This window comes from Triticum urartu, chromosome 6 (assembly GCF_003073215.2).
Source record: "Triticum urartu cultivar G1812 chromosome 6, Tu2.1, whole genome shotgun sequence".
Classification (NCBI taxonomy): domain Eukaryota; kingdom Viridiplantae; phylum Streptophyta; class Magnoliopsida; order Poales; family Poaceae; genus Triticum; species Triticum urartu.
Genome location: NC_053027.1, coordinates 28,093,552 through 28,104,083, shown reverse-complemented (window position 1 = coordinate 28,104,083; position 10,532 = coordinate 28,093,552). Strand labels below are relative to the sequence as shown.

The 10,532-nt window shown below is 44.5% G+C and overlaps 1 pseudogene; it reads left to right on the top strand.

Annotated features, from left to right (window-relative positions):
• Positions 1 to 2,150: 2,150 nt before the first annotated feature.
• Positions 2,151 to 8,649, top strand: LOC125516448 (annotated as a pseudogene).
• Positions 8,650 to 10,532: the final 1,883 nt, after the last annotated feature.

Genomic DNA, 10,532 nt, shown 5'->3' with positions numbered 1-10,532 from the left:
GCCATCTTATTCCTTTCAATGAACTCTGCATACTACCCACCCCCTCCTAATACTAATACAGCTCCATCTCTTCTTTTGAAGGGAATACATGCCCATCTCTACTAACAGAGTATTTAACCAAAAACTACCACATTTCATGGAGACGTGCCCAGAAACTACCACTTTACGAATTTGTGTCGAAAACTACCACTTTTTTGCTAATCTGTGACTAAAAACTACCATGTCGGAAAAGTGCCCGATTCACCTCTTCTAAACGCCTTTCTGACAGGATGGGCCCACAAGTCGGGTTGACCGTTAACTTTGACCGTTATTACAAATGGTCCCACATGTTAACCCTCTTCTTCCTCCTCTCTCCCTCTCTTTGGCATTTCTACAAACACCTTGTGTGCACCTGCAGTTCGCCCGAGATCCTGACCGACGCGCCCTTCTCGAGCGAGCTGAGCGCGTGGCTCTGGATGCTGTTGCCGTCCCCGGCCTACTCCTCGAGCAGGTCTCCGACCAGGGCGCTGGCGGGGGAGGGCCAAGGTCGTCCTCGGCGTCGGCCCAGACGACATCGTCGGCTCGGTCGAAGCCAGCGTGCGCCATGGAGTTGCCGCTGAAACCCGTCTAGTTCTGCCCGCCCTCTAGCATCACATCCACCTCTGGCACCGAGTACCCCGTCTGCGACGATAGCAACTTCGTGGAGTCGTAGCAGAGCTCGAACGGCGCCACCGCCGGCCTGACCCTCCTCGCGCTCCTGCCCATGGCGCGGTCGAAGGCTGCGATCAAGGGGCGGTACACGTCGTGGCGAAGCTCCGTGTAGCGGACTGTGGTGGAGAAGCCGACGATGAGCGCACCGGCGCTCGCGAATGCCACACGCGCTCCGTCCATGGCGATGCCATTGCTGGCCGAGACGTAGTAGCCGGGGTCTCCGGCGAACGGGCGGCACAGCGGGACCCCCTCGGACAGGAGCGTTGTGACTGCCGGCCGGTCAGCCCGGCGAGCGAGGAAGAAAGGGCCGCCGCCGAAGATTGCCGCGCCCGCGCGGTCGCCATCGCCTGGGAGGCACAACATGAACGAGCTAACGACCCTCTGCGTGCTCGCGACCTGCGCCGAGAACGAGCGGGCGGAGCGTGCGAGCCCCGCGACGCCGACGGCGCCGCAGGAGGCGGCGACAGAGAAGGAGACCGGGAACAGCGGGCAGACAGCGTCACGCGCGTGGTCTGGCCGTGGTTGGCACTGCACGGCGACGTGACGACTGGGGCCGAGAGCTCGAGGACGACCGGGCGGCCGGCGTTGAGGGCCGCCACACACACGGGGTGTTTGTGGAAATGCCAAAGAGAAGGAGAGAGGAGGATAACGGTCAAAATTAACGGTCAACCCGACTTGTGGGCCCATCCTGTCAGAAAGGCGTTTAGAAGAAGCGAATCGGGCACTTTCCCGACATGGTAGTTTTTAGTCACAGATTAGCAAAAAAGTGATAGTTTTCGGCACAAATTCGTAAAGTGGTAGTTTCTGGAGACGTTTCCATAAAATGTGGTAGTTTTTGGTTAAATACTCCTACTAACAAGCCATTCTGCAACTGTAGGGAAATCATCCATAAATATTTCTCTGCCCATCGTTCAGGTCTAGGGTGCGAGAGGGACGCGTTTGCTCAAGCGGACTATCACGAGGAGCAGACATCGCGCCATGGTCACATGCTGCGTGCGGTGAGTGGTGCGCTTTTGTTTAGAGCAATCACCGCAAGCAAGGGCTTCTCGATCTACTCTCAGCTCATGCTCCCAGATCCATGTAAATGTCCTACCAGGCTCTGGATTATCTGCCTACATTTTTGCCTTTGGAGAGCTCACTTACCTTTGGCTTATATACACAGTGCTCTGTGCGTTTTAGACCTTTACCTGTACTGGTACGAGCAGCAGGGACCCAACATCCATCGATCCTAAAGGTAATATTGGATCTCCTCTTTTCAGTTGGCTTTGCTTGCATCTATCGATCTAGGTGCCTTAAGTTTGCTTATTTCTATTGTTTCTCATGCTTAGGAATCGTTCATCATGTACTCATGTTAGCATTCTAGTCCCTTCCCTCCTTTTTTACTAGTAATCTTAATTAGCTACAACGAGTGCTGGAGATGATGTGTTGGTTCATCTTTGTTACAGCAAAAAGTAGCAAACATGGCGATGGTCCTGGATGCTTTTGCATCCTACATGCAAAACATGCTCACGGAGATGGTCAAGGAAGAGGTGTACATGCTGCTTGGAGTTGGAGACGAGATCGAGAAGATGGATGTCAAGCTTGGGGATCTTAAGAACTTCCTTGCCGACGCTGACAGGAGAAACATCACCGACAAGAGTGTGCAACAGTGGGTGGTCCAGATCAAGCGTCCCATGTACGAAGCTGCCGACATCCTCGACCTCTGCCAGCTCAAGGCCATGGAGCGTAGTCCATCCACTAAAAATGTGGGGTGCTTCAACCCCTTGCTATTCTGCATGCGGAATCCCTCCCATGCCCATGACATCGGCACCCGCATCAAGGCGCTCAACAAGAGGCTCGACACCATCAAGGAGCGAAGCGCTTCTTTCAGCTTCATCAATCTTGGTTCCTATGAGGATCGTAGCTGGAAGGTCCATGGCTCTCATTCTGGTGATACCAGACGTGAGACGTCAGGGGAGTTTGATCGGTCAGGTGTAGTCGGAGAGAAGATCGAACAAGATACAAAAAAGCTGGTTGAGATCATGCTAAGTGAAAAGGAGGGCAACACCAACATCATGGCGGTCGCCATTGTTGGTGTAGGTGGAATCGGCAAGACCACTCTTGCCCAGAAGGTCTTTAACAATGAAGCCTTGAATGCTGAGTTTGAGAAGATGATATGGTTGAGCATCAATAAGGACTTTGACAAGGTTGAGTTGCTCAGGACAATCATCACTCAAGCCGGGGGAGTACATGGTGGTGAAAAGGCGCTGGCTGTGCTTCAGCCAATCCTTGCCGCTACCTTGAAAGGGAAGAAGCTATTCCTGGTGCTAGATGATGTGTGGAACCATGGAGCATGGGATAATGTGCTTAAAACACCCTTGGCTAACATCGTGGCTCAAGGTAGCCGAGTACTCATCACTACTAGAGATGAAAGAGTGGCTAGAGGGATGAAAGCTGTGCATCCCAACCACCATGTTGACAAGTTGGAGGAGAAGGATGGCTGGTCATTACTCAAGAATCAGGTGTCTAACTAAACTCTATGCATCTTACTAGTTCCATTCTTAATTTTGGGTAGAGATATAATAATTGGGCACTCTTTTATGTATTATTCTTTGAGATTATAACATGGACTCATACAACATGAACACTACATATACTTATGCCAAGGCACATGAACCGGCCGCAAGTGTACTGTGAGGTGGGGTGGTGCGATGGTGGTGAAACTTCCTGCTTGGGCTATTGGCTTTCCCATGGCCATTTTGGGTTGGATGGGTCTTGTGGTAGGTTAGACCCAAATATGGATCTTTGGTAGCAAAATATGGGTGCCTACCCATATTTTTTTGGTGTATGCTGTTGGAGCTTTGGGCCAAAATTTCAGTTTTCGGGTCTTGGGTTAAACATTGGAGATGCTCTTACATACCAACACCGTTAGAAACCTCTCTGTGTGCAGCGCACCAATGATTATTTGTGTTGGCTGCTTGCATATAGCGTTAGTCCATCTCATGACTTTTGTTGCTTTCTTAGGCAGGTTTCATCCTGTAAGCAGCCATCTTAAAAAAAGCAATTTTTTTAAAGAAAGGTACAATGTCATTGGGCATTGTTTCTCTCCCTCTTTGTCGAGTGATTCTTAATTGTGGTCGTTTCACCATCTCCATCTCGCACATGCACCTTTCATCTGTGTTTTGTGATTGTCTGCTAGTTGTTGTTCTTCTCTGCTCCTAGTTGCCATTTCCTTTAGACGCGATGACTCATGCTTCACTGTCTTGTGTGTTCCTCCTAACTTTTAGTTTTTAATTTTCCACCACGTCCACCAAATTCTTTGCTCATTCGTGTTTACCATACCATGTGAGTTCACCTAACATTTATTTGCCCGTCATCTCTTCTTGCTTGGTCCTTTTGTGTACAATTTTTTGTGGCCTTTCTGCTCCTAGTTGTTTTCTATATGAGTTTTTGTGGCCTCCCTTCGCGTTGTTGTTGATCTACGCCCATTCTCTTATCGTCAAGCTTATTCTGCCGCCGGTTTCTTGTGCTGTCATCCTTGTTAAGAAGTACTAGTATTGGTTTAGGTTTCCGTATTACTCTAGATTTCCTTCCAGGTATTTCAAGTCTATTGTACTATATATTTGCCCCATGGGCTATGCAATACAATCTATAGCCAACACGTCCCATGATCCACCGACATGCTAACACTTCGTATTCTTCGACTTACTATATTTGGATGTGCAGATTATAAAATTGCATACGTAGGATTATAGATAATTTAAACATGTATAAGAAGCCTCCTTCCTTGTGTAGTTGTAGATCAAATATGTATGTATGTATGTATGTATGTATGATATGTATGTACGTACGTACGTACATACGTATGTATGTATGTCTTCTTGCATAATTAAGCGCGTAATTTATTTAGTTTCTAAGATGATAGATTAAACTATGCATCTTGTGATTAAAGGAGTAACAAACTTAACGTCTTGTCTGGATGAGACTGTTATGATTATAGTTTCTCACTTGCAAGGCATCCCACTTGACAACATCCCCACTTGCCAGTTCATTCACTTGATATTTGAATTTAGATAGTACATTAGCCGATTTTTCGTGGCTCTTTTTTCAGTCTATTATTGACTAGTATTGAGTTGACACTAGCAATTAAGAAATGGCTATTTTCTCTCTCAAGGAAAACAACTCCTTACTGACTCTTAATTGGTTGCAGATAATCTCAAGTGAGACAGATGAACGTGAAATTGATATGCTCAAGGACATTGGTTTGCAGATTGTAGCCAAATGTGATGGTTTGCCTCTTGCAGTCAAAGTAATGGGAGGTCTACTGTGTCAGAAGGACAAAAAACACCGTGAGTGGGAGATGGTTCTGGCTGATTCTATATGGTCGATATCTGGAATGCCTGAAGAGCTAAATCATGCAGTATATTTAAGCTATGAAGATTTATCTTCTTGTGCCAAACAATGCTTTCTGCATTTCTCCCTTCTCCCTAAAACTGCATTGTTTTCTTGCAATGAAATCATTGGCATGTGGATAAGTGAAGGATTTCTTCAGGGGACCTCGGATGACTTAGAAGAACTCGGAAGCAAGTACTATAAGGAGCTGATACTAAGGAATCTTATAGAGCCAAATACAAAGTATATTGATCAAGATGTTTGCAACATGCATGATGTTGTACGCTCATTTGCTCAATTTCTGGCTAGAGATGAGGCACTGGCAGCTCACAATGGAGAAACTAATATTGTTAGTAAACTTAGTGCACATGAGTTTCTTCGGTTATCTCTAGAAAGCAAAGCATCAGAATCAGATGGGTTAGACTGGAGTTCTTTGCAAGCACAAAAGACACTAAGGGCGCTAATATTAGTTGGCTATATAAATATCAAGCCTGGTGATTCGTTGGTTCATTTTCAATGTCTACGAATTTTACATATAGACTCTGCACATGTTGTGGCATTGCTTGAATATTTACAGAAACTCAAGCACCTGAGGTATTTGTCATTGGAAAACACTGATATATCTAGTCTGCCGGATAGCATTGAAAAGATAAAATTCTTGCAGTACATTAGCCTTCTAGAATGCCAACAATTTGTGGAACTTCCACATAGCATTATAAAGTTAGGGCAACTAAGGTACCTTAACTTAATTGGAACAAGTATAAAAGGCATACCTAGGGGGTTTTGTGCTCTAACAAACTTGAGGAGATTATATGGATTTCCAGCTCGGGTGGATTTCATGGCTCAAGAATCTTAGACTGGACAGAATGGAGAATGTAATTGCTCCGTCATCCGCAGCAAAGGCAAAGCTTAGTGAGAAGGCACATCTTACGGACCTATCCTTATATTGTGGTAGTAGATTGGGAGATGATGGGCTAATTGAAGAGGAAGATATCATCTCTGAGGAAGAGCAACAACGAATAGAGAAGGTATTTGATGAGCTCTGCCCTCCGCCCAGGTTAGAATATCTTTGCATCAATGGATATTTTGGCCGACGGCTCCCAAAGTGGATGATGTCATCATCAGTTGTGCCCCTCGAGAGCTTGAGGATTCTGTTCATTACAGACCTGGCTTGCTGCACTCATCTTCATGATGGCCTGTGTCAGCTCCCTTATTTGGAGTTCATTCAGATCGATCGTGCTCCAGCCATCAAACGTGTTGGACGTGAATTCATGTTGCCCTACCATCACCACAGTCCTAGTCCTTCCCAGATGGTGGCTGCATTTCCAAAATTGCAAACGATGAATTTATTAGGAATGGTGGAATGGGAGGAGTGGGAGTGGGAGGAGCAAGTGCAAGCCTTTCCTGTCTTGCAGCGTCTTATGCTAAATCAGTGCAAATTGAAGTGTCTTCCTCCTGGTCTTGCCTCTCAGGTAGGGGCTTTGAATAAATTAATCATATACAATGTCCAGGGTCTCATCTCTGTAGAGAACTTTCCATCTCTGGTTGAGCTGAATCTGGATGAAAACCTTGACCTAGAGAGGATCACTAATCTTCCCAGACTGCAGAAGCTTACCATCAAAAACTGCCCAAAGCTGAAGGTGTTGGAGGGTCTTGTTGCACTCCAGAGGCTCGCTCTCTCGTATAATGACATGGAAACAATCCCAGAATACATGGGAGGTATAAACCCAAGGCATTTGGAGCTATACTGCAGCCTAGCACTGCTCGCTTCAATGGCCGCGCGACAATCTGGCCCTGAGTGGGACAAGTTCAGCCATGTTGAGCATGTCAAGGCATATGCACGCGAAGGAGGTAATTCAAGGAAATGGTATGTCTTCTACACAGCTAAACCATACAGCTTGGAGACAAATAACAGCCACTCTTTCATGTCCAGAGGTAATTTAGCATCACTCTTTCATCTTAATTTCTCTGTTTGCTCTATTTATTTAGTTTGTTCTCTTATGCTTGTTTCTTCCTTTCATCCGTAAGTTAGATTTTTTAATATATTTGCTACATTCGCATTCCCTTTAAATACGCCCTTCGAGAGAAGTACCTTCTCTAAAGAAAATATTTGAATGGCTTTTTATTGCTTTGTGATGGCTATATGTTTACCAATACTTCTTTCTGATTTGACCGCACTCCCTCATGCCCTAAATCCCTCATCACCTAAATATCTTTTATACTCAGTTTTCCCCCTAGGTTACGTCCAAATTTTAAATGAAGAGCATTATCTTTAAAAATTATTAAAGCTCATGTATGATTTCTGGATCTCACTGTTTTAACACGGTCACATTTGGGCTCTTGCCTTGTAAATCATGGATTTGTAACCACTTTTATTCTTTCTTCTCATGCAGGAACCTTGACTTCTTTCGATGACGCACAAGGATTTGAGTCTCCCTTCAAAATGACAAGAAAAACGTTTAGCTACATCTGCAGCTTGGTGATGGGGCCGTCAATGGAAGATATGAACAGTTACACCTTTGTTGACGGAAGGGTGCTGCCTTTAGAAGATCGGGTAGCCGTTGCTCTTAGAAGGTTGCAGTCCAGTGAGCCAACAGAGAGTAATGCAGGAACCTCTGTTGGTGTGAACGAGTCGACTGTCTTGTTGGTTACTAAGAGGTTTGCTGATGCTATGTGGAAGTACTTGAGCTGGCAGACTCCAGCGAAAAGGATCAAATCAAATCCAAGTTTGACAAGATCCACAATATGCATAACTGTTGCGGTGTTATATGTGCAACTCACATCCCATTTGGACCAAACTGGGACCATGAGAAGAATGTTGGCACACTGATGCAAGTTGACGTTGATCTAGAGATGAGGTTTAGAAGCATTTGTCTCGGATCAGCAGGTAGCATGGGCCAGTCAAGCCTTTTGCAGGACTCTCAAATCTTCAAGGAGTGTGAGAAGGGCGGTTGTCTGAATGGCAGCAAGCTGAAGGTGGCATTAGATGGATCAGAAGTCGGGGAATACATAATTGGTGATGCAGGATATCCTCTTCTCCCGTGGCTACTCACACCATATGAGGACGAAGACCTCTCAGATTTCAAGGCAGAGTTCAATAGGAGACACTCCGCAGCCACAACATGTGCTCTGAAGGCGCTGGCAAGGCTCAAAGACAAATGGAAGTGCCTGCAGGGAGAGACGTGGTGGCCAGCCAATCTGGAAACTCGAAGTAAAATAGTATATGCCTGCTGCAAGTTGCATAACATAGTCATAGAAATGGAGGATGATGCAACCATGCTGAGCACCAAGCGGAGGAATTACTCCAAGGAAGTGCGCCAGATAGCAAAGGAGGACGCTGTCAGGGCGAGGGATATGCTATCACAATACTTCTTGGCTAGCAGGTCATCTGAATCTGGAGGTGAATTACCATAACTTCTCCTACATCTTAATTTGGTCTTTTGGTTGCTCTCTTCACTAATTTTTCATATTTATTTCCTCCCGGTGGATGCAGAGCAGGATGATGAAGCAGCTTCATCAGGCTCAGGGGGTGAAACCAAGAGACAAGAAGCGCATACAAGAACAGAAGATGAAGAGATCATTAACTAGGTACTACTGCTAGCCCACTGTGCTTCTGAGTCCTGTTATTGAAACTGCTAGTGAGAATCTTTAGCTGATTAACTCCCTTGGTTGCTAGTAGTAATTACATAACTCAGAGATAATGGTAATTGATACAACTTTAGCAATGTGTTAGCTGAGACTCTGTATTGGTAATTTGTTTAACTGATGGTTCATGTAATAGCATGTGTGATCCTGTTAATAAAGTTAGCATCCTGCAATGCATGGAAATGAAAATTCTTGATATGTTAAACCCTGGTGCGTGGTCGTATATATCTGATAGTATATTTTAGGGACATTTCAGGGTACTTGACTGATACTGTTAAAAAAAGTCAACTGATGTGACTGGTACTCCTATTTTAAGTCAATTATTATTCCAGACATCGTCCATGAAACTCCAGTAATAGTCTTGAAACAGAGTTTCACATGCTTTCCGCTTTTGTAGTATTTCCAATGGTAAGACGTTGTATCCTCAAATACGGGCACACAGAAAATGCTTGCTTCCTCTCTGTTTCGCTCTTCCTCAACTAACAAGCGACAACAACTCTGGAACATTTTTTTTATCGACCCTTTGTAAAATATAGCAAGGGTGATTGACGTTCCATTTTGTTTCATCAATTTCACAATTCGCTTCTTCTCAGCTCAATGTATCAAGGAACCTTTAACTGGTTTAGCAGTGTGCCAAGCAAAACATTAGTATCTACTCCCTCCGTTCTTAAATATTTGTCTTTCTACATATTTCAACAAATGACAACATACGGAGCAAAATGAGTGAATTTACACTCTAAAATATGTCTATATACATCCGTACGTGGTAGTCCAATTGAAATCTCTAAAAAGACAAATATTTAGAAATGGAGGGAGTATTAGCTGAGACGATTGTGTATTTCCCTCTGTATTGCATCTGCATGCATCAAGTAGTTGCAGGCTTACTACAGAATCAATTTGGTACGAAAAATGGTAAAGAAATTTGGTACGAAAAATGGTAAAGAAATTACCATGATCTTACCAGCACTAATACTGGCATCTTAAGTTAACACAGAGTCATCTATCTTTGTTTCTTCAGTATCCATGAAACTAAGGCTGGCTTGTCGGTTTGTTCTGACTTGAGAAATCAAATTCTAGGAGGAAATCGAGAGTTTTAAGACTTTTACTTTTCTGAGTTTACATCTAAGCACGTTTATGAATTCTGATGCAAACCTGTTGCGTTGAAAGAAGATGACAGGACAGTGCCATCACATTTATCTTTCACTAGTGACAAATTCTTGTTCTCGAGAGATCCTGGTATCATCCATGATTGACAAAATTGGCAGTCACATTTTCCAAGTACAACAGGCAGAATCTATGCATACGTTAATCAAACGGTGTCGAGTGCAGCTCGTTTAGAGCTCTACTCCTTTTTCTGTAAAGTTTGACTTTAATATCCCAGCCACTTGAATCAAAGGGCTTTGAAATGTACTGTCAGTCAGCCTAAGTACATGGTTGTTGAGCAAGTAACCGAACCGGTGCATGATTCAGAAGTCGTTAGGGTACTTTGTCAGGCTTAAACCCCAGAGAAATCAATTCCTTTCTTCTTAAGATCTTCAGTAGCGGGTCAGATCCGATCCAAGAGCTGCAATTAAGAGAATTCATCAATAACCTCCGTATAATCTCTCCGAGAAACATTAATCCATACAAAACAACACACACACACACACAGACACCGTAAGAATGGAGATCCCCTAATAGGATGAATCATTTAATGTGGAATCTTAAGTTCGTGTGATTGGCCCGTTGGGGATATGACTGTCAATGCTTTGTAATACCATTAGTGGGGGTGATTTTAGCAAATGTTGAAAGCCTACCTGTTCGCGATCACCATTGGAAACAACAAC